This window comes from Symphalangus syndactylus, chromosome X (assembly GCF_028878055.3).
Source record: "Symphalangus syndactylus isolate Jambi chromosome X, NHGRI_mSymSyn1-v2.1_pri, whole genome shotgun sequence".
Taxonomy (NCBI): Eukaryota; Metazoa; Chordata; class Mammalia; order Primates; family Hylobatidae; genus Symphalangus; species Symphalangus syndactylus.
The window spans coordinates 31944021-31969034 of NC_072447.2; the positions used below are offsets into that span (position 1 = coordinate 31944021).

Genomic DNA, 25014 nt, shown 5'->3' on the forward strand with positions numbered 1-25014 from the left:
GCAAAATTAGTGTATGTGGCAGAAAGCATTTTTCCTTGGGGAGGAGCATGGTTAAATTTGGATTCCCCCAAAGGCAGACCCTGTGACCAAGATCTGAGTGCATATAGTGTATGTAGAAGGGGACCACAGGCAGCACCCATGGAGCAGTAGAGAAGTGAGGCAGGAAAGGAAGGCAAACAATTCAGGATGTGTTAATAAGCAGCTGACTGCTATGAACAACTGGGGCTAAGTCCCACTGGGAGTTAACCTCAGGTTTCTCCCTACTGAGGGAGAAAAAACAGGAGCATCTGTCTTCCAGTTACATTGCATCATCAGTTGAGGGCTGCTCCTGGTGACATATACTCCAGAGCCTCTTGCTTGCCCTGGAGTGCCTGGTCTAAGCATGCTTCCAGGGCCAGTACTGAAGTCTTGGAGCAGAGAGCTGCAGGAGTTCGAAGTAAGCACACAGATAGGTGGAGGTGAGTACCCAGGAGGTAGGGGTCAGCCAAGAGAGCTTCCACTATAGAGATAATCAGTCAAAGAGCGAGCTGCTGCAGACACCCAAAAGACCAAAGCCCACCAGTGTGCAGGTGCAAGCCTGTTTGTTTCTCTTTCTTCACTCTCTGAAATCCTGACATCCTGTGGATGGGCAACAGGCTGGATTTCCCCAAGGTCTGAGCTCCCTAGAAGTAAATTGGGTATCTTTAGAAGTTGTCTACACCCAGCCTTACAGGGCTTCTAATGGGAAATCTTGGCATTGGAGCCCAAAACACAGCTCGCAGATCCTGAAGCAGCCAGTGGCCCTACGAAAGATCCCCACTTACCTCCCAAGGAGTAATTTAATCACTGGGAAACCTGGATCATAAACACTGAAGTTCTCAGAAATGTTGTCTGTTTGGTAGTGGAATTCTGTGTCCAGGCAAGCCTGCCACCCTTCTTAATGTGACCCTCTTCCCCAAAAGGAGAGAAGTCAAGACAGGCCTTATGCAAGTTGACTGCTTCATTCTTCCTGGGAAGCCTGCTGGGTTAAGTTGGGGGTTTTGTTATTGTTGTTGTTTGAGTTTTGGCAGGGGGTTATTTTTTGCAAGCTCTATCTTTGTCAAATGCTATCACAGGCAACATTAAGACAGATCTACATATGGCCACAAAAAGACATGTTCAAGAATATTTGTAGCAGCTTTATTTGCAATAGCCCTGAACTGGAAACCACCCAGATGTCCGTCAGCAGGAGAATGGATAAACAAACTGTAATACATCCATACAATAAGATGCTACACAGCAATAAAAAGGAAGGAACTACTGACACAAGCAACAACATGGATGAATCTCATAAGCATTATGCTAAGTGAAAACAGCCAGACAAAAAGACTACCTATACTGAATGATTCTGTTCATATGAAACTCTAGGGCAGACACAACTAATCTACCAATACCGAAGTAAGAATAGTGTTTGCCTTTGAGAGATATTGACTAGAAAGGGGCTCAAGGGAGCTCTTTAGGGTGCTGGGACTGTATTCTATTTTGATGTGGGGTATGATTATATGGGTGAATACACATGCACTTAAAACCCATCAGCACATGAGATTTGTGTACTCTATGACTTTACTGTATGTGTTATATATACACCTCTATAAAAAGGTAAGATAGACTAATATAACAATAAGTTAAAAGAATAATAAAATAAAATAGCACAGCTCTAGAGAATACTGTCTCTCTCTCTCTTTCTCTAACTGTGACCAGTGGAAACTTAAGCCCTTCCCTAGAGCTTGGTCTCCTTAGGGAGAAAATGTTCGAGAGGGTTCTCTTGGTGAAGTTGGCATTTTTGCCACAGGAAACATAGAAGACAGAAGGAAAAACTCAACATGAGCCCAGAGGTCTTTGGTGCGCAACATGAATAGTTTGGGGGAATTTAATCAGGACCGCCTCAAACACACACACACAGCACACACACACACACACACAAACACAGCACACTCATGCGTTGAATCACATCCACACACACTCCATGCCCCATGCCACCCTGCAACACCACATGCACTCACATCCCACACTGCTGCTGCAACACACCCCACACAGTCACACACATGGGACTGCACACATCACACATCATATACATGGCACACTCACATACTCAACCACATCACACTGCACAGACCTGCATACACACAAAGCACACATCACACGCTCATACCACAAGGGATCATACACACAGAGGGGAGGCAGCCCCTCCCCTCTCAGGGTCAACTCTCAGAATGCCAGCGCTGTTTGCGTAATCACCTCCTTCTTCCCTCTGCCACCCACAGCCACTGTCATCATCATCATCATCACCATCATTCCAGAAACATCCCTCATGGACAGGAACATCTCAGAGTGCACACAGCTGTGCCTGCAAACAAAGACATCTGCCTGGAGCCGCCTGCTCACCCCAAAAGCTGTCTGGGCACATCAGGTTTCTGCCTGGTTCTGTGGAGTGAGTGTCCTGCAACCTTCAGCTCCAGCCCTGACAGGAACCCTGCAGCGACATCTATGCACCATCCTCCTCCCTCTCTCTTTCCCTGTCCTACTGGCCACTGCCCCCTTCGCAGTAAGCAGCCTTGCTTCCCTTCTTAGTGTGGAACAGTGTCCATCCTGGGCCCAGATGAGCCTTGACCTTCCAGACAATGCTGACTTCGTTGCCAGGGGAATGCAGAGAAACCAGTCAATATCCAGAAGGTGCCATCCTCTCAATTTGGGATGCTGGCGCCTCCTTGCTGTTAGTCTTTGCCATGGACTGCCATAGCTGCAGCCTTCTGAGATCCCGGAAAACCCCTTTTTTCTGCTGTTGTTACCTTAACTTGAAGAACTAACTCCACTGAGTCCATTTCAATATCTGTTGACCATCTGGACCTTCTGCAGAAAATAGGTCTCCATGTGTGGAAGACAGTGAAAAATTCCCATCAGCGTACCCACCATTTAACTCTCAGGAATCTCCCCCAAAGATGAATGCACAGGCAGGTTTATCACAGCTCTTTTGTGTTATAAAGACTGGAAACAACCTAAATGTCAACTGAGAGGGAACTGGCTTAGTTAATTATCCCAGATTATTACACCAAATATTACCCAGTCCTTGCAAAGGAGGACACAGGTTGGTATGTTCTGACATGGAAAAAAATGTCCAAGGAAACTACTTAAGGGAAAAATAAGTGAAGAAGTCATTTGGCAGGAGAGAATATAGATTTTCTATATGTAACCTGAACTAATTTTTGTTGAGTGAGCATGTGTGTACACGTGTGTGTGTGTGTGTGTGTGTGTGTGTGTGTGTGTTAAGAACTTAAAGAATAAAATCAAGCATGTACCAGTTTTCTCTGATAATATTACAGAGCGCTATTCCTGTCTTTGTTTCAGATATCAATAATGTTTTTATTTTTAAATATGTGCTAATTTTTTCAGTCAGAAAGAGACAAAAACATTTTTTTTCTACGTGTCCATCACTGGCCCTTCACCCACTCTTTTTAAAATCTTGGATTACCAATACTCAGAGGCAGCTGGACCTTGAGGCCAGTGAGTTCAGCATTTTCTAGCTATGGGGTCTGGGCATGTGACTTTGCCTTGTTGAACCTTCCTTTCATCCATCATCAACAAGCCTCATTGAGAGCCTACTCAATGCCACCCTCTGTGCCAATCCTGGGGTGACAGTGGTGGACAAAATGCTCATCCCCTTCCTACTTGGAGTTGCATCTATCGGTGTAAAATCAGGAATCTTTGCAGGGCTACTGAAAGGATTAGTAACATAAACAATTCCAGGCACATAAAAGGCCTTTGAAAACTATCGGCTGCTTAAAAAAAATCCAAGGAGTATGACTTAGTTAAGGTAGGATAAGCCACCTAGTGAATCGCTCCTAACTTGCAATTGCTCAATAATGAAAGCTTATGTCTTGTTTATGTAACTGTCTAGGGTGGGGGCTCCAGATCTGGCAGTTCTGTTCCATGAAATGGCCTTCCCTAGGCAGAAGAGGCTCTGCCATCTTTAACTGTGGCTTTCAAAGTGACCTTGGGACTTCACTCCATCCCAGACAGCCAGTGGATAAGAGAAGAGCTTGGAGGAAAACCTAGAAAGCTTTTATGGTTGGACCAGAGGTGCACACATCCTTGCTACTCACATCCCATTGGCCAGAACTCAGGCAGATGGCCACACATACAACTGCAAGAGAGACTGGGAAATGTAGTCTATCTGGGTACCTAGGAAGATAAACAAAACAGGTTTTGGGGACTAACCAGCAATCACTACCATGGTGAATCAGAGAGGGAAACAAATCCTTATGACTTTGTTTGTGAGTGTTTATTTGTGGCCAGTCTGCAAATAGCTGATGCTCAAAGAAGCCTTTGCTCTAGGAAGTTCAGAAGCTTTTTTTTTTTTTTTTTTTGCTGAACTTTTAGTTTTTTGGAAGAACTCTAATAAGACATCTGTTTAAGATTTCTTTTTTATCATCAAGGTTGTCCTGCCACCGTCTGAGATACTACTAAAAAACAATGCCAGCTCCAAGCTCTGACTTTCACAAGATTTGAGATGCTGTCAAAAATAAATGCCAGCTCCTCAGATTCTGTGTGAAAGAGATGCCAACACGCATCTAACTCAAACTAAAAGCTGCAGACAAGAAGCTGTACCATGCATACATTGTCACTCCTACTCCACTAAAGAACCTCACATGCGAACCAGTGAATCCATGGATTAATCATGGCAACTAAAAGGAAATATCATTTTTTCCCTTAAGCTGGCACTTTGCAGAACCAGTACTTATATGCCTGTCTGTCAGAGGCTTACATCACAGATTCAGAAGGCTTACGATTTAATTCTACAGTATGGTTTGCAGGAAGTCCATATGTGTGGTCGGGATAGGGACAACACGTGTACAATACGATACTATTCATTTGTTCATTTATTCATTCATCCATTCAATCAATATATATTGAGTGACTCCTCAATTCCGAGCACTGTGGGTCCCGGGCTGAGGATACCAAGATGCAAGACACATTCACTGCGTCGGGGGGAGTCAGCTGTGTGAACACACAATTACAATGCAGCAGGACACCTGCTGCAGTGGAAGCATGTGCGATGGCAGTAGAAGAAGCACAAGAAACAGATTATTAAAAAGGACACTCAATTCTTGATTATTTCTCTGATTTACTTGGCACAGAAGCATCAAGTAACTCATCAGAAATCTTCCTATGGCTCATTAGATGAAACGACTGGAAATGTGAAGAGAAAGGAAGTGCTCTAGGGCCCCAAGGGCTCTTTATTTATGCTGTCATTAGAAAGAAAGTGGGAAAAGTACTAGCAGTTGCAGACGTTGGATCTCTCCTGTGTACTAGGCATCTTGCATACTTGTCACTCACCCTGACAGGCAGGTATCACTGCCACCCACTGTACAGTTGGCATCTCTGAGGCCAGAGAGATGAAGACACTTGTCCCATTATGTAGTAGTTGGTAGACCTGAGAATTTGGCCCCTTTGACTCTAAAGAGCGACCCCTTTCCATTGCATCCCCTTACTGCCCACAGTCCATGGAAAACCAGGGAGAACAGACCCAGTGGACAGAGGAAGGCTTAGTCTCACTGCCAGGGAGAGGCAGCAAAGGATGGTGGAAGGCGTTAGTCTCAGGAGCTGATGCTTGCCCCCTGGGAGTAATATGAGGATAAACTGTCATCATTCATTCATTGATTCAACATTTATATTAAGGAACTGCTAGGTTCCATGTGCTTGGGGGATATGACAGTCAGTAGAAGAGGAGAAATAAATATGCTAAAAAAATTTTTTGTCACCCATGAGAAGTAATAAAACAGGTACCTTTTCATTTTTTATGTTAATTATTAGGGAAACATAAATGATCGGCAAAGTTTTGAGAAAATCAATTTAAGCACAAGAAGACTTTGAATTGTAAAGCTCCAAACTCCTGGAGAAGATAAAGGATATATGTATAGGAAAAAAAAAAAAAAGATCGTGAGGACATGAACCAAAACGGTGATAGTGGCAATCTCTGGGTGGTAAGAATGTGAATGATATTTATTCTCTCTTGCTGTCTTTTCATACTTGTATATTTTTTAAAGTAAGTATGTCTACTTTTATGATCATAGGAAAACAAGATTTACTACCAAGCTAAAGAAGATAAAACTCCAAAAAGCAAGAAGAGGAGGATTCCTGTGTTTCATCCCTTTCTCTCCTGGCATGTAGGCGGTGACCGGCATGTCAGCCAGACAGCTATGCCTCACTCCTATAGTAACACCCAATGATATCTTATTTCAACACACTGCCTGATTATTTCAGAACTCACTCGCAGGAGTAGCCACAGGAGGAAATATGCACTCATCACTGAGATATTAGGGACTGAATCCTGAAACCTGATTTTTCATTAGGGCATTATGCCATTTTTCAATTAAGACAGGTTCATCTTTTTTTTTTTTTAAAGTGCTGATGTGTAAAACCTCATTTCCTTCCTTAGCACACTTGCCTGTGGGTTTTATTTGTAATGCATTTCCATGCACTCCAACGAGTGGCAGAGAAACTGAGCTCATGAGCTGTGTTGCGACAGTGCTCCTGGTGCTGGAAAGGAAACTGCAGCTCTGTGAGAACAATGCTCTGGAAAATCTGTGAAACCCAGTCGAACACACCTAAGGTTTGCATGAAAGGGCAGACATTACTCACGGCAGCTTTGACAGTGAGAACGGAGACAGAAAAGCCATCCAGCCCTTCAGCAATGAACGTGCCTGGATGAATTGGTCAGGTCTAATCTAGAAGCCAAGGAAGAACTGTCTAATGTCTTGATACAGTGGATTCATTGAATTATCTTTTTATTAAAAGTATTTTCCATGTTCCTGAATAAAAAAAAGATTCTGACCCTACTCCCTCAAGTATTAAATCTAGAAATGAAAATATCCTCACTCAAACTAACAGGGTCTGTGAGGGGCTTAGGTTCTTAACATAAGATTCTATTTCCTGCTAGAAATATTGTTTCAGAAAAAATAGAAGCTATGATAGAAGGGCCACAGGAAACATCTGTGTATACAAACAGGCCAGCTCACTAGGAATAAAAATGCATTATGCATCACGAAAGTCTAAATATTTTTATTAACATAGTTTGTTAACTAAGAACTGAGAAATAAGGTTCCCTAAGAATACCCCATCAAATGCTTTCTTCAATATTTCATTTTATTCTTAGGAGAGAAGTTGCTCGGAAATCTTATCTTAGATTTTCGCAATGAGTTTTCTATTAAAACTTATTTCTTTTCCATTTCAGGCAGAGCAAAGCTCTGGGCCAAGAGGGTTAGGGAATTTGTTTCATAAAACTGACAGCTTGGCGAGTATTCAATCACTCGGCACTCCACAGCCCAGGAGAACAAATAAGTCCTTTGCTGATGCCACTCCAGACACATTACGATGTATGTTCCACAGCTTGATTCCCACCTTCCTACTTTTTGCCTCCTGCAGCAAAAAAAAAAAGGAGGCAGAGTGCACATAGAAAAATACAATGAAACCTATGAAGAAGAGAAATTCATCAATCATACTCTCATTTGGAAGTTGGAGAAAAATGTCCTCGTTGGATATGCTATTGCTCTTTTAGTCGCTGTGCCTGGCTTTACCTTCCAGAAGGCCAGTTGATTCAGAGGACTCCCAGCCATTTTATTGTCCTATTCTCATTGCTCCCAGACGTGTGTCTTTGCAAGCTCTGACAGAGACTTTAATAAGGCAGATAAAGCAAGCTTGGTGGCTGCCTTTGGCCCAGGTGGTGCCAAGAACAGGCTACTGGCTTGCAGCCTGGGCATTGTCTCGGGCAGAAGAGACCAGCCTGCCCCAAACCCTATACCAGCAAGAACCCAGCTTGGAAACTTCCTGTTTAACAAGCCTAACTCACAGCAGCCAGAGAAAGAAAACCATTACAAAATTTCTGCTCCCACCCTCTCCACCAAAACAAATCGCAGGACTGGTTTTTTTTTTTTTGGTACTCATACACAAAGCTATGATTTAAAAATCCCTGTATGTGATACAACAAATCTATGCTGTTAAAAGATAGTGGCTACTGTTGGTGAGGATAATGAAGAGGGCATGAAGAAGCTTCCAGGGGCTGGTGCAGTCTGTGTCTCCTTCAGGGCACTGGTGACATCGGTGTGCTGTTTGTGAAAATTCTTCAAGATGTACACTTAATAATATATGCAATTTTGTGTATGTATGTAAGAATTTTAGACAAAAATCTACAAATAAAAATTTGTGTTAGATAATTTTTAACACTTCTCCCATCCATATAGCTGGCTTTAAAAACCAAACATTACCAATTAAAGAATAAACCATGTCACCCTACTGCTTAAAAATTGACCTATTTGAACTGTGTGTGAAATAGACAACCTTTTAAAAATGCTGATACTATTATTTAAGGTCTAATATCTACTCCTCATACAGTGGTACAGAGTGCCACAAATGAACAATAAGACTCATTTTCTCTCTCAGACTCATTTTAGGAGGGCAGGGTATCACTGAGGGCACTTAACAAAGAACCAAGTCCCATTTGGGGTGGTTCTCAACTATCTGAACCACATGGCCATGGCCGAGGAATCTTATTCTTGCCTTTTTCACATCTTCCTCTAGTTTTCCCTTTCACTTTTATTTCCCTGAACTGAATTCCTCCTAGACCACCCTCCATATTCTAGTTGTTGAGGGTTCAGGTGACACCACGAGAATAAACTCTGAGTGCTTTTCCCTGTCACTGGTGTCCTAAGATGAGTGTGTCACCTCACCCTGCATTTCTCTTTGTATTTCTGAATGTACCTGAAGGCTTGCACCAGGACCCAACAGGAAAAATCCCTTTTATTAGCTTCCTACTCCAAGCTCTCCACTTTGCACCATTTACAACATGTTGCCTGTTTATTTACTGAGGTTTGCTTTGCAAGAGAAATCTTTGGGATGGGGGTGGAGAAAGGAAGCTTTTGAAAACTTAAAAATTTTTAAATTTGGTTTCAGTAGAGTGATGAATAATGGAAGATTACAGTTGCTTTGCAAAATTAAAATCTGAATGGTCTACTGCTACACAAGAGTCTGCATCTTGCTGCTCCTAGAAAAATAAAAAGTCTTTTCTAATCATGATTTTAAGGATGTAGGAATGCATTATGTAAAGAAAGTGTTTTTCTCACTCAAGACATGCAGTTTAACATATTTCCATGTCCAGTCAAGGACTTTCAAGTCCCAGAGTCCAGCAGGACTGAAGGATTTGTTCACTCATCTGAAATTCAACTGAAATATCTAGACAGGCATCAGATGGGTGGGATAACAAGAAGGGCATAGGGCGGTCTAGTTTCCAGGAAGGCAGGGTAAGGATCTCAGGCTCCTATTTTAAGAGAAGTGCTTCAGTTGGAACCAGAGAAGCTATTGGAAAGGGTTTGGGATATGTTTTGCCTTTTCTATTCCCAAGTTCCTTTTCTTCTCTGTGGTGGCATCCCCATACTGATGCCAGTTCAGGTGGAAGTAAATCTTCACTGCTTTGGTCCCAATCAGCTCAGCCATCCATGTTGCAACATTTCCCCTGGCAGGTGGGGTGACTCACTCACCCCGGTTTGCCCAGGACTAAGTTTTAAAACGGAAAGTCCTGTGTCTTAAGCACCCTCCCAATCCCGGGCAAATGAGGACAGGATGGTTGGTCATGCTAGCAGCAGGCCACCAGCTAAACCCCTCTCCCCTAGCTGGGCCCAGTCAAAGCCTGAACCAGCAGGCTCACCCAAAGTCCCCTCCTGCTTACAGAGTCTGACCTATTTAAAGCGTACGTATTTGTGAAGTGCATTTAAAGCTGCGGACTGAAGGTGCTCCTGGCTGTTGACTATGTCTGTCAGGTTTTGTTTTTGTTCCCAGAATGGCTTCAAAAGGCTCTTCTGACCCATTAATTTGTTTTCATTGCATTTCCCTCAGAACTGAGGGCTCAGAATAGGATTGCCTGGGCCATACCAAGATTTTCTGACTACTCACCTAGGCCTGGCTGCAGGGGGAGGGGAGGCCAAGATGCCCACTCTCTCCCTTCTTCTGAGTTTCCTGACCCACCAGGAGGCCCAAAAGACAGAAACCAGGGTGCTGTCATCATTTAGTCTGTCTATCAGCCTAATATGATTTGGCTATGGCCCTATCCAAATCTCACCTTGAATTGTAATAATCTGCATGTGTCAAGGGCAGGGCCAGGTGGACATAATTGAATCATGGGAGTGGTTTCCCCCATACTGTTCTCATGGTAGTGAATAAGTCTCACCAGATTTGATGGTTTTATAGGTGAGAGTCCCCCTGCACAAGCTCTCTCTTGCCTGCCACCATGTAAGACGTTCCTTTGCTCTTCCTTAGTCTTCCACCATGATTGTGAGGCCTCCCCAGCCATGTGGAACTGTGAGTCCATTAAATCTCTTTCCTTTATAAATTACCCAGTCTCAAGTATGTGTTTATTAGCAGCATGAGAACAGAGCCATCACCAAGCCTCAGTGAGGCAGCCTCCTAGATTCTTTCTGAATCCACCCACTAGCCTCCCCATCCGCTGCACTCCTCTACTTCAGTTCTTCCTCGCCTCTCTTTCTGGGTTACTCCAACAGGGCCTTTTTGGTCTTCATTCCCTCCACCTTCCCCATCCCCCACCCTCCAGTTCATCTCCACTGGGAAAAAGACCAAACACATAAACTAGTTCACATCACAAGCCTCCTGAAAACTGCTCAGGATGAAGTCCAAGGTCTTTATCAAGGCACACAAGACCCATTATAATGTGGGCCCTGCCCACCTTTTCTGCTCATCACTCAGAACTGGCCCTTTTGCTGCCTCAGTTTCTTCATCCCGCAAATGAAAATAGCTGTTTCTGAAAGTGACTGTGTAGTTGAAGTGAAAGCACATATATTAAAGCCCTGGCCCAGTGCTTCACTCCATCTTAGGTTTGGAGAACATGGAGTCCCCCGGCCACAGAAGTGGTCAAAAGGAATGAAGGGGAAGGGTGGAGCACTTGGCATAGCCCTCTGCAGAAAGCAACGAATTTGAAGGCAGCAAATAAGTATCCATATGGATGGGGGAATGAAGAGCTTTCTGTCCAAATATCCACAGTGGAGTTAACAGTGGGTTTGGCCGACTAGAGGAAAGCAGGCCTCAGCCCCTGGTGATGATGGTGACAAAGACTAGAGAGGGCCAGAGCTCTGGGACCCACTACGTGCTGGTATTTACTGAGCCACTCATGGGTAGATGGCAGAGAGCTAAGTGGTAGGAAAATGGAAGTATTAAAAGCCCAAGAAATTTACATTTCAACACCAATTAATGGGGACAGAGCCTCTATAATAATGCAAAAGAGGACTTAACTTCATGCCTTTGGAGACTTACTTTTGGAAACAGACAAACTGAGGGAAACTTGTGTGTTAGCACTTTTTTGTTCAATCTATTATCAGCATCTAAGTGCTGCCAGGAGCCAAGGAGGGCTGGACTGTCATAGACTGTGATTAAAATGAGCTTTAGGAAGTGCTGCCTGGCTCAAGAGAATGAATGTTGGTTTGAGACCAAGCCACAAAAAAAGACACATGATTTCTGCTCTCAAATAAAACAAAAAACAAAAACAAACAAAAAAAAAAGGGTAGGGGAGGGAGAGACAGAGAGAAAAGAAAAAAGCTTAGTCTCTGTGGGGGAAAATAGAAGATTTGTGCATACTCAGAAAAAAAGATTCCATATCACTCTTTCATTTTACAAATATTCATAAGAAAAACAGCTCAACAGCTGCTTTGGTGAGTAACCTCAACTACTTCTTTCCACCTGTATAAAAAAAAAAAAAACACAAGAACATTCTTAGCACTGCTGAAATGGAGATCAAGTGTTAAGGTGGCTGACATCACAGTCTCCTTCCAGGGACCTTTCCAGACCATCCCTGGCCTCCTGGTAACTCACACCCCTTCGCCTCTACCCCTGCCCCAGGGAGGCTGGCTTTTGCCCTCCAAAATGGACAAAGACTTTAATTAGGGTGAAGAAATAAGTGTGGGGGCACGGAGGAGTGGGGGAAAACCCAGCTTCATTATCTGTCTGTCTCACTCTTCCCTAGTCAACTTTTCTGCCCTGTTTAATTACAGAGAACAGCAAATTGGACAGCAAATGGGCCTCTCTGCCTGGGCTTGCCCTAGATTGCTAGGGTGGTCAGGCAGTTCCTAGAGCCCAGGCTTCTTCCTTCACCCACAACTGGCTCTCCACCCTCTTCCTCCCAAAAGATCCCAAATTAAAATGAATGCATTCAAGAACAACTGCTAAGGAAGTGACCAAATCTAACAGTCGCCCAAATAAAGCTGGGATGACGAGGAGAGGGTAAGCTCTTCAGGACAGTAGTGGGAAGGAAGCTTCTCCCTCCTGACTTGAGCCAGCGACCACTGCTCCCTGAGGTACAGAGGCAATTCTAATGCACACTTGCCCTTGAGAACTGCTGGCTACAGGCCTCTGAGAAAAAGCAGAGCTGTGTTTTGTCTAGAGGGGGGAAGAGAGATGTAAAGTCTGCAGAGAGCAGACAGACAGAATGGTGCGGTGAAACAAGCATATTCTAGAGCTGCTACCAAAGTGTACATTCAGTAAAATCCACTTCCTCAGCCACACCAGCCACATTTCTAGTGCTCCTACACTTACCTGTAGCTAGTGGCTACCATATTGGACTGTGCGCAACATTTCCATCGTTGCAGAAAGTTCTACTGAACCAGGCTGTACAGAATCCCAGTTCCACCTCCTGTAAGTGGTGTGACCTTGTGTAAGTTACTAAACATATCCAAGCCTCTGATTCCTTCTCTGTGAAGTAGAGTTCATAATACGTATACCTACCTCATACATATGGTTGTTATGGAACTGGAAATAAAATAATATATGTAAATCACCTGGTACCACTGTCCAGTCTATAGCAGGAGCTTGATAAATGATAGGTAATATCATTGCTTTTATGATTTCATGAGCAGTCACTGGAGGATGTTTCCTAACAGAATGGACATTCTGCATTGGCTAGGATGGACCCGTTCCACTATGTTTGTGTTGTACATTCCAAAGCTTGGGTAAGTGGCTCAGTTCTCAACAGGATAAGTAGTAGTGTAATTCTGAAGCAATACCCACTTGCTGGCAGGCCAGAAAGGTGGTATCCTAACCCAGAGTGGTAAGAGACTTGTAGTAAGGCTGCAATTCTTGAAACCGGAAAGCCTCATTTTGTGAAAGGCTTTCTTTTCTTTTCTTTTTTTCTTTACTTCTCTCTCTTTCTCTCTCACATTAAACTCACGCCTTCCATTTTCTTCAGCTAGAAAGATGCTCAAGATATCCCATAACCTTTTTGGAAATCTCCCCCCATATAAGAAAACAAACAAAACCCAGCACAGAGAAGTTGTACAACCTGCAGACACCCTCCCATGATGCCTTACTGAACGTCAGTCGAAGCTCTAGGAGAGGAGAAATGGGCTGGGAAAGTAGAGAGGGCTTCATATGTGGAGTTTTATTCAACCTTTTTAGGGAATAGAGGGTCACTGAATGTTCTTGAGCTAGGGTGACAAGACTAGAGAGGTGCTTTAGCAGGAGGAAGCTGATGCAGGCCTGTGGAACAGCAGCTGGGGGGAGCAATGCAACAAATCATGCAGAGCAGTGAGGAGAACAGGGCCACGCCGGGGAGCCTTTTGAGGCCTGTGCTCATGACAGCAGTGGGCATGGCTGAGGAGAGGGTGAAGAGGGTCAAGCCCACGAGAACCGGCAATGGCGTTGACATTGGGAGTCAGGGATAAAGGGCCCAGGCTCTCAGCATTGAGGCTGCACGCTTATGCGTTCATGTTCAAGAGGCCAGTTTTGCCCCCTCAAACTCCTCCAAAGAAGCAATTCCATTCTTCACGTGGGCTTAGGACAAAGCCAGCTCTCTATGAGTGAGGGGTCAGAAGAGCTGAGTAAAGAAGGGACTCAGGGAAGCAGCCCCAGGATCCTTCTTCAGGTTGCTGTTTCTGGCTTAGGAATCATAACAAAGCCTCCCCTTCCAGTTCTACTTGGGCCTCCTGCGTGAACCTCAGATTTCTGAATGTTATGGATGAGTAACATTTTTAAAATGAAGGATCCAATACGAGTTAGAAAACTTCTGACTTTGTCAAGTCAAGATGTCAAAATACAAATGTCATCCACTATCTCTTGATAAGTCGCAAAAGAAAGTTTCACACCAAGGACAGTGGGAAAGATCATTTTGGAATATAAGGCAGTTTTGTAAAGTGGAAAAGGTTTAGCTTTAAACAAAAAAAATTCACTGCATTTTCACTTTTCTTCCACTTCACTGTGAAGGGACAGAAATCCTGTCCAATACAGGCAGTGGTCTGCAAACCTGGTCTGTGGGGACCACTGGCTTATGTGACATTCTAAGATGTTTCCCCTTGCAGTTTTGGCTGTAAGCTTCAGCCCTGATAACCTCGAATCCAGCTGCTCAGCCTCTATGAGCACGAACAAAGCTTGGGGTTTCTGGTGTGGCTGTGCCCAACATGGAAGGGCAGGGCAGAATTGGCCTTTTCTAACCTTCTTAAAATGCCAGTGATAGGCCAAAAAGGATCTTAGAAAAATGGCCCCATATTGGTATTTTCACATTCAATAATTTCATATTTGGTCTAGAGGGTTAGTAATTCTTTTTTTCATAAAAGGAAATTGCATCCAGAGCTAATTGCTCAATCTGAAATGGATCTGGACATTGTTTAGATGTTGGAAAGGAAACGGTAACATTGTAGAGCTTTCACAAAGAGGGGAGCATTATTTTAGAACAAAATTTAAATGGAAATTAATAAGAAATGTAACTCCGTATGGTTTTCAAAGCTTTGATGTGCATAGTCGAAAGAGTATCCCTATTTTGTGCTTTCCTTGACATTTTTCTTGTTTATAAAATGCAATAGGAAATTCATCAGCACAGGCTCAATCCATTCCCATCCATTGATTGCTAGCCAATCAATGGCCATTGTAATCTGAAAAAAAGTAACACTGGTTTCTATGACCCTTTCCAAGCACAGCAGTGTTCAGCTAAGCTTAATAAAGAGAAAAACAGCAAGGACCATCTGGAAAACACTCTTCCGGAGTCTCGAAAGATAGTGGCAGCCTCTGCCCAACCTGCTATAAATAAGTGTCTCAGAAACAAAACGAAACAAAACAAAACAAAACAAAAAACACCCGATTTTCAAATCTGTTTCTACTTAATACAGCTGCAATAGGGTTTATTTAGCTTTTCCCTATAGAAAGAATACTGTTTGCGTTTTTATGACAAGTTCCTAAATGTTTTTCACAGCCATTTCCATTGCCATTATTTTGAGGAACAACATACCACTCGGATCTGTCTGTTTGCTTCTGCAGCACACGGCGGTGGCCCCAGTGGCCTCTGCACCACGAAACTGGCCTCCAACGCTCAGATTTATGATCCTGTTTCCTCTCCCAGTGTTGCGACCATCACCCGAATCCTGGCCTGCAACGGACTGGCAACTTAGAATGACCAAGTGTCACGTGCTACAAATCAATTATTTATCCGCCTGAGCCCAGCACACTGTGGATCCCTGCCAGCTCGTTGCCTCTCTCTTCATGGCGACAAGGAAGATTTCAACTACTCTTCAAGAGATGCTGGAACTCACCAATGAAGAAGTGGTGCTGGCTTGCCAAATCCCTCAATGCTCACCTTTCCATTTTTCCTCACTGGCTAGTATGCAAGGGAATCCTACACATGACACTCTTTGGAAAAGGTCAGCCTACCTTGGATGGCTGCAAAATGAAGTGGCCTATGTTGACTTCTGCACTGAACAACTGCCCCTATCCTTCACTACCATCCCCTGCTCCCATACACTCCCAGAGGCTGGCAGGGGAGGGCTGACTGGGGAACACTTTCCCTGTATAATGAGTGATCCACTTCTCTGCCCTCTCCCTGCCCCCCAAACACCCATTCCATTTCCATGTATGGGCAGGGCATGGTTTGCCCCCATGACACCTTCCTTGTGTAAGGCATGACCCTCCTTTCTAGCCTTTCAAGGGACTACCAGAAAGAATATGGCTGAGGGCTTGTCCTGGTGGCAACATTTCATCTGCTGTTGCTGCCTGCAGGCATTACCAGGTGCTAGCTGCCTGAAGGAGAGTTGCTTCAAGGAAACAAATGTGTGTAAAAGGAAATAAAATTGCCAGGGGTGATGGGGGCCACCTGAATTTCAACTTCCAATCATTACGAAAAATGATCCATCTACTGAGAAAGTACTGTTGACTTTCTCTCTCAATAGTACTGGAAAACATGGAATTTAGTGGTGGGTAAAGGGCTGCTACAATCTGAAATGAGTCCATTACAATATCACAAGCAGAGCTCTCACAAGTACACTAAATGGCTAAATTAATTGGCTCGGGCTTAAGATGCTACCGGAGAAACGACAATGGGGAGGGGCTGGGGGTGGGGGGAGATGCCTGCTGACTTTGAAGTCATGCCTGGAATCAGGTGCATATGAAAAAGAAATTAGGGAGGAATAAACCTGTTCTCTTTATGAAAAACCAGAGAAGCCACTAGTTCTTACAATGTGCCCCCCAATCACCTATGATTTATAAAATTGCCTGCCTTGAAAAAGTCTCCATGCTTATACAATCTTACAGACCCTTCCACCAACCTTAGAATTAAATCACTCACATGACCCACTTTCAACTGTTAATTAATCATGCCCATGAATTGTATTTATAAAAGTTAGAGGGGGAAAATTGTGTCTTTTATTATGTCAAATGGAATTTTCCAAAAAAACACAAAGTACTTATTAAATTTTGGTCTAGACAAGTGGTCTTCAACAGGGCTAATTTTGTCCCAGAGGGGACATTTGGCAAGGTCTAGGGTAGGAGGATGTGGTGCTAATGGTGTCTAGCGGGTGGAGGCCAGGGATGCTGCTAAATATCTTAAGGTGCATGGGACAGTCCCCTGCAACAAACAATTCTCTGGTCTAAAATGTCAACAGGGCCAAGGTGAAGAAACCATGCTCCAGATAAAGCCAAATATGCTTGGCCTTTAACATTCATTTTTTTTTTAAAAAAAGGGAAAGGATCCCATTTTTTTCAAAATCTAAGGAAGGTTTACATATATGTTGACTAATATGTTTACTCCTTTTCCATATAAATGAAATAGGTTCTCCATCTGAATCTAGGAACATTAAAGAAATACTGTGATGATTGTGGGGGTAGGTATGGGATATTTTAAATGCATATTTCATCAGTCCAAATGGGTGGAAATTAATATCTCATAAAATAAAATGATTATTTAGTTATGCTCCATACAAAACCAAAATCAATACACTGTATCTTACCTAACCTGCAATTAGAGTTTTAAAAAAACTAAAACAAGGAAATGCTGTTCTTTCCCATTTTTTTGCTAGCTGGGCACACACTTCTGCGCATGAGGCATTAAAAAACAAACAGGCAGACAAAAACCTTTTTTTAAAAAAAAAAAAAAAACATATTTTTCCAGAGCACAAAAAGCTTCCTGAATCTTTCCTTGTATTTACTGTAGATTCAATCATTCTTTAGTGAGCAAAACATGCAGCCCATTCTCTTGGTTATGCTTGCCTGGCTTTCCAAATGCCCTCAAAACTAGGATGATGAATCACATACTTTGGCCCCATTGTGCCAATTAATAGTAAGCAAAAGAATTCCACATGGCCAAGATAGGACTTTCTGCCTGGTTGTGCGTATGGGGGTGGGGAGGGATTCTTCAGCCAATTGCTTTCAGAGAATCTTAAGAACAGGTGTTTCAGTTCCCTAAAATTCCTTTCATCCTAGAACATTCTATGTGGTTCTGCAGTGCCCCCACTTTGGGGATGGGCTTTGATCAGGAAAAACCTATGTTCCTACAGTCAGCCTGGAGCTTCCAGGCTTAAAGCACGAAGGAAAGAATGGCTGACAGCTACACTATTTCAACCCTTCCAGGCCTCCGTTTCTTTCTCTGAATTATAAGGGAAAAGTGGCCATATACACAAAGGCAAAAATAACAACAACAATAAAAACGCCCAAACACACCCAGTCTTGGCTGCCAGCATGGCCCGATTCTGCTGCTGAAAAAGAACAGTTGCTACAGTGCAGCTGGAGGATCTTTTCCAGGGAACTGGTAATACCCTGGCTGTTAATGAATTATTTTTCGCCAGAATGTCGGATTCTTCCTGTGCTCCAGTAAACAGTCTGCTTCTGCCATGTGAAACAAAACCAACTCCTTCTGAGGAGCCCAAGGAGGTCAGCCAAGGGTCCCCTGTGAGGGCAGCCCCCTCGGGAGCCAGAGCCACAGGCGCCTGACCTGTAAATCACTGCAGTCCCAAGTTCATTATCCCATCCCTTTCCGTCTGTCTATTCATGCCATGACCAGTGCCCAGGGAAGGACCCAGGAATGATGTGATGTGATGATACCATAGTGCCAGCCAAAATCCTTCTTCTACCTCCCTGAACTCTCCTTTGGCCAGGTTTCTTCATCTGCTGTGCTATGGTTGTGTGAAATTGACCTTCCTTGCATTTATTCTGTCTCCCTTGCAGAAATTTTATTTATGTCCTTGCTCTTGTTCTCATCAAACTGTCAGGAAATGACAGTGTGCATTCTCTTTTTTATTTTCTCTCCTTTAAGGCTGGCCCCGGCCCCAAATAACCCACTGTCAGCATGAGGGTGTCTACTGGCGACGTTAATCTCCAAGCACAAATCCCTGGGATGGATAGTACTTTAAGCTGCTACTAGAGCAGGTGTCGAGGAATTCACAGATGGACGAGGACACTGGTCTGGGGTGGGTGGGGTCGAGGAAAGGAAAGAGCCATTTCATTCAAGCCGGTCCTGCCTGTGCCCATTCTATTGGGTTTCTGGGTCCCACATTCCTCATAGAGCACGAGACTGAGCCAACACGCTAATGGCTAGTTTCCACTGGGAACCTCCATCATGGCACCTGAGCTACTGAAAATCAAAATCACTTGATGTCAGGCTGCTGTGGCTACTGGCTCAGCCCCCTGCCTCCCACCTGCCATCGAGATGGAGAGCGTTTATGTCCTCAGAACATCTGGAGGCTGAAGTCACGAGGTTGGTTAGTTTGCTCCAGAGCAGCTCTGTCTAATAGAAATGTTTACGTAATTTAAAATTTTTTTGTAGTCACATTTAAAAAAATAAAAGAAGCCAGTAATTTTAATACTCTATCATATTTAACTAATATATTCAAAATATTATCATTTCACCATGTAATCAATGCAAAGCTTATTAATGAGCTATTTTGGATTCTTTTTTTTTTGTATTAAGTCATAGAAATCCCATGCATCTGTTATATTTAATGCACATCCTAATTTGGACCAACCACTTTCAAGCACTCTATGGCTGCATGTGGCTAGTGGCTAGTGTGTGGGACAGTGCAGACATGCGACATTTCCATCATCATAGAAAGTTTTATTAGACAGTGCTGTGCTGAAAGACCAAAAAGTTGTGGGAAGAGGAGTGACAGGTGTGAGCAGAGTGTGCTCCAAAGTTCTCTAGAATTACTGAGTTGTTGGAGCTAATTACAGCAGAAATTGGAATTACGAGGATTGGGATGTTCAAGGAGCCCAGCCCTATGTCTAAGTAGAGATTAAAATGGGCTTTTATGAAAGGCCCTGCGACCATGCATAGTCTGAATGTGTCTGTCCCCTCCAAATTCCTGTGTTGAAATCCTAATCCCCAACGTGATGGTATTAAGAGGTGGGGCATTTGGTTGGTGATTAGATCGTGAGAGTGGAACCTTCATGAATGGGATGAGTGCCCTTGTAAAAGAAGCCCCAGAGCTCACTTGCCCCTTCTACCATGTGAGGGCACAGCAAGAAGATGCCATCTCTGAACCAGGAAAAAAGCCCTCACCAGACACTGAATCTGCCGTCATCTTGATCTTTGACTTCCCATCCTCCAGAACGGTGAGAAATACGTTTCTATCATTTATAAGTCACCCAGCCTATGGGATTTTGTTATAGCAGCCCAGATGGATGAAGGCAGACCATGCCCATGTTTTGGGGTGCTGCCCCACAGCTGTGGGAAGGCCAGCAAGTATGATCATGGCTCAAGACATCTGCTGGCTAAGCTGCCTCCATCTTAGCTGTTCTGGTCTGTTCAGGGCAGGGGCTGGGAGAGAACACCAAAATCACGTATTTCTTCCAATAACAATTCTGGGTTTGAATCTAATTTGGTGAAGCAGATACAGAAACGTGATCAAATTATGTGCGCCTGTGTCTGTGTGTGCATGTGTGTTCGTGTGTGTGTTCTTGGCAGGAGAGAGGAGGGTCATGTGTGAACTCCAGAAGTACTAACCTGGCCGCCAAAATCAGCTTCTCACCAGCTGCCATCAGAGGACAGTGAAGTGGCAGACTCAAGAGGCTCATCAAACATTGTGAACCATGAAGGAAAGGCCTTGAGTCTGGAAAGAATGAGATGATGGGCACCCGGGCAGATGATCAGGTGGGAGGGAGAAGTGGTAATCAGAGGCATTCTCTAAAGACAAGAGCTGCCAACTCTACAGCAAGGATGTCACCCTGATCCCCAAATCAAGCTTAATTCAGAATCCCACGCAGGCTTTTGTGTGTGGGAAGAGTGCAATTAGCCATCTTTCCCCTCATTCTCTGAGGTCTCCCTCATATTCTGATCAAGGAGGCAGCATTCAGGAGCTCCTCATACATAGATTCAAAGCCTAGCTCCCTCGGTGGCTCCAGAATTTCTAGGAGGTTAAAGACTACCACCTGGTTGGAAGGGGGCTACAGGGCTTGCTTTAACGATACATTTGCATAGCAAGTCCCCTCCTCATCTTCCTATAGAGTGTTTGTTTATTTGAGACAGTTTCTAGTCAAAAATACCTCACCCACCCTTTGGTCCCATCGTGGACTTTGAGTTAGTTGCTTAACCTTTCTGAGCCTTAGTTTCTTCACCTACAAGATGGGAATAATCTTGTCCATCTCCCATGGATTTTGTAAGATTAAACTGGGGCTTGTCAGCATGGAGCTACCAAGGGCTAAAACTGGAACATGACACCAGGAACTTCAAGCCCCCAACCAAACATACAAATCTCTGGATCTCTCCTTGCTGGGTCTCCCTTAACAATAATTTACAGCCCCCTCCCCACTGCCATTCAGTCCATCAGTACCATCATTTAGTCACTCAACTCTCATTTATTAAGCAACAGTTGGGTGGTGGGGACTCCAAGATGAAAAGGCACAGTCTGTCCATCTGACATAGGGTATTTCGGATCTATCTACTTGGCACATAAGTATGCACTGTGGGTGACTGGGCTGCCCACTGGTGGCTTCCACCTTCCCCCCAATCCCCACCAACTGGGTACCTGATTTTGCCAAGGTGGAGGGGCTGAAAGATCCAGCAGGAAGAGATCCAGAGATTTCTATGTTTGGTTACGGGCCTGGAGTTCCTGGTGTCATACTCCAGTTTTAGTCCTTTGTGATTCCATGCTGACATGTCCCACTTTAATCTTTACAACGTCCATGTGAGATGGGAAATATTATTCCCATCTTGTAGGTAAGGAAACTGAGGTTCAGACAGGTTAAGAGAAATAAATAAGAGACCTGGAGCAGGGGAATAGAGACATGTTGCCCCTTTAAATCATAACCACCAAAGTCTGAAATCAGATACACCACTGGAAATTTATCTGAGCCTCAGATTCCTTATCTGTAAAATAATTCTTCCATCACAGAGTGGCTGAGAAGGTTTACCACATGTGAAGTGCCTGGCAGACGGAGGCCAACAATACATGTTAGTTCCCTTCCCAATTTATTTCCCTCCACTACTATCCTCTCCAAAATTCTAAGCTTAGGGGAGAAGCCAGAGAACAGACGCTTCCTATTTTCTTATCATAAATTTGGAGCACGCTGTGCAGGGCTTTCTGCACATCCAGAATATCTCCATTCTGGGTCAATGGATTTGGGAGGCCAGTCCTATCCTCAGCTTCTGGGTCATTACAGCTAGAGCACTCCCAGCAACAGCTCCTCACACACCTTCCAGTCTTTGATTTTTCTTTCTTGTAGTTCAGATGGTCCTGTCTCAGGGACTCTGTATTCTGGATACAAGATTTTGAAATGTGTCTTACAATTCTTCCCCAACTGCCCACCAAACCGAGTTCTCACCCCAGCGATCGGCATCACTTGGAAAACTGTCTTTTCATTTGTTCCTCAGATGAACAGGTTTTCCTGGGCAAAACATCACCACTGGAGGTCTTGGCTTTTTTTCATCATAAAGGAACCCCCTCGGGTGGCTGAATGGTCCCCTGGGCTGGTGCCAAAGTAGTCACTACACCCAAGTTCCAGTCTCACTTGGTTCACAGTGCCTGGGCTGCCCTGGGGATGCCTCTAGTGGGCATCTGTCAGGACGAGAAGCGAGTGCCCATTTGAAGGAGACTGTGTATGTGGGGGTGTGGGGACAGGTGGCTTCTCTGGGCTTTTAAGAGGCAGAGAAACTGGGATGCCACCATCTTACAATTCTCTGCCTTCCAGCCCACCCCGGCTTCTCATGTTCCCGTTTGAGAAGAAAACTAGCGTCCATCCTGTCCCCTTCCGTATTGTCCCCCTCCCACCTTGCCACCCCTCTACTGTAACAAAGGCATGTCCACACCACATTTTCAAAGTTATCACAAGTCTCTCGGTCCACCAACAACCAATTCTGATGACTCCAAAGGAGCAAGAGAGACATCTAGAAAACGGTGGGAAAGATTCCCTGGGAAAAGCACAGAAAACCTTGCTTGATGCATGCAAGGCTAAGAATTGTTTTCTCCCTGCTGGCTGCTTTTCTCTCTGTTCTAAAGAGAAGCTTCCAAGAATCAGTTAAATAAAGGGATCACACCAGAGGATGCGAGATTATGCTAAACCAACAAAAACAAAGACCCAAATGAAACAGACAGAGCCATGAGAATACGCGGTTATCAAAACTTTGGCCATATCTATTTATCATCGCTGCACACCCGGGCTCTGCGGAATATCATTCTGTTGATGTCACTTATCCTCAGCAAAATATTTACACATCCTTAAAAATGCCAGATGAGGGGGGCCGGCCCGCGCACTGCCGCAAGCAGCCCCTCAAAACCCCATCGCTGGGTTTTGAACAGCCCAAGACATAGGGGCACGACGGTGGGTGGCACCAGCGGGCACAGGTGAGAGCTACCAACAGTTCCGAGAACACGGTCACCCAGACGCTGCGCCGTGCCCTCCCCACCTCTCCCCTACCTGACTCTGCAAGCAGCAGCCACATACCCGATATGGTGTCGGCGCCTCCTTGTCCTCCTCTCCTGCCTTTTTCATTGATTAAGTTCTCAAACCATTGTTAAAGCTGGGTTGCTTTTTCCTTGGAAAACTGGGCTAAATTCATTAAGCTTCCCTCTGCCACAAAAGGAATATTCATAAAAGTTTGGCAGGCAGAAAGGGAGACTGAGTGAGTGCCATGGTGTGGGTAACAATCCGCTCCTCCAAAGCCACCTTCTTCTTCTGTGCCCCATCCCTCTCTCCATCCACCCGTCGTGCCCCAAACCTACTCCAGGGACTTCTGATAGGGAAACACAAAGCAGCAGCTGTTTGGCAACATTTCTACCCCTCGCCAGCAACTGTGATGGGATGCCATTTCCCCACCCAGGCGGAGCTTATCCTGAACAATAGTCGGGCTTTAAATGGCAAACAAGCAAACACACAGAGCACAACCCCAACCCCGAAAAAGCCACCGCGGAGAGAAGCAATAACTCCCTCCGCAGCAAAAGGCGCCACTGAAACGCACGCAAAAATGCAGCGAGAACGTTGCTCGGTGCCTAACATGGCAGAAAGCCCGAGCTGGTGCGGCCACCCCGGGGCTGGGCATTGGGGGGCACCGGGGCTCCCGGGGCGCCGACGCACACTCACCCGGCTCCGGGGGGGATGCGGGGCTGGCCGCGCGTCACAAAGAGGAGCCTGGCGCAATCTGGCAAAACCCAACTTTCCACCAGGCTCGCCAGGGCCGCCAGATACGTCAACAGAATCCATCTTTCGAAGGGCCTGGAAGGCGCCGGGTTTTCCGGGCCGGGGCAGAACGGCAGATCCGGAGACTGCCCGGTGCGGTGCCCGGGCGCGGAGTCCGCCGTGCACCGCCCTCTGCGCCCGGTGCCAGTGCGGGCGGCGGCCCGAAACCCACTTCGGGGCCCCCGCCCCGCCGGCCGGCGCCGCCTCCCCGGCAGTTCCCGGCCCCGCCGGCCAGTGCGCGGCGCCGGGAACGGGAGCGGGGCCCCGGCGCGCCACACGGGCGGCGGCCTCGGCCCGCGTCCCCGCCCCCGCCCGGCCCTCCCAGCCGGCCCCGGCCTCAGGGCGCCGTCCTGCCCCCGGGAGCAGGCCCCTCCCCGGGCGCCGGGCCCCGCCAGGCGCGCCCAGCCCGACGCGCCCCCTGCGTCCCGGTGGCAGCTCCGCGCGGGGAGGGCGGGGGTGACCCCGGCCCGCACGGGGGCGCCGCGGCCGCTACCTCGCAATCGCGGCTGCCGCCTCCAGGAAGCCGCGGGGTGGTCGCGGGTGCGGGAACTCTCCGGTCTGGCCTCGCCGCCGGCCGCCTGAAGGGGGTGCGCCGCGGTGGGAGCCGCCGTCGCCGCTGTCACCGAGCCGCTGTCGCCGCCGCCGCTGCTGGTTGTGCGTGAGCGTGTGTGCGCCTGTGTCCGGGCGAGTGTGTGTCTGCGTGCAGCGCCCGGCCTTTACTATATACACCAAGGGGTGGGAGGAGGCGGGGAAGGGGAGGGCTTGGGGGAGGCGGCGGAGGAGGGGGAGCAGGAGGGGGGCGAAAGGGTACCCGAGGAGGCGGCGGCGGAGGAGGGACAGGTGATCTCGCCCACGGGGAGGGCGTGGCCGTGGGCGGCGCGGGGTGCCAGGAGGAAGGGGTGTCCGGGGCGGGGAGGGGGACCTTGGGGGGAGCGCCGGGGGAGGGCCGGAGGAGCTGGGACCCTACTGCCTCCCGGCGGGCTGGGGACCATTCCAGACCCCAGGATGGAGAAGAGCGAGGAACAGAGCCCAGGAGGGAGGAAGTGGCTGGCTGATGGAAGCGGGGGAGGTGGGAAGGGCCCA

At 46.1% G+C, this 25014-nt stretch overlaps 1 protein-coding gene across 5 annotated transcripts in view; it reads right to left on the reverse strand.

Moving 5' to 3' along the window:
* Positions 1–24625, reverse strand: part of RAI2 (retinoic acid induced 2) — a 61899-nt gene extending 37274 nt beyond the window's left edge. For 3 of the 5 annotated variants that reach the window (XM_055268800.1, XM_055268799.1, XM_063635011.1), the window contains exon 1: positions 24425–24625. The gene's annotated coding sequence lies outside the window, so the exon portion shown is untranslated. Of the gene's footprint in view, positions 1–23835; positions 24233–24424 lie in introns of those variants that run through there. The other 2 variants (XM_055268797.1, XM_063635010.1) reach the window with 1 other exon arrangement.
* Positions 24626–25014: the final 389 nt, after the last annotated feature.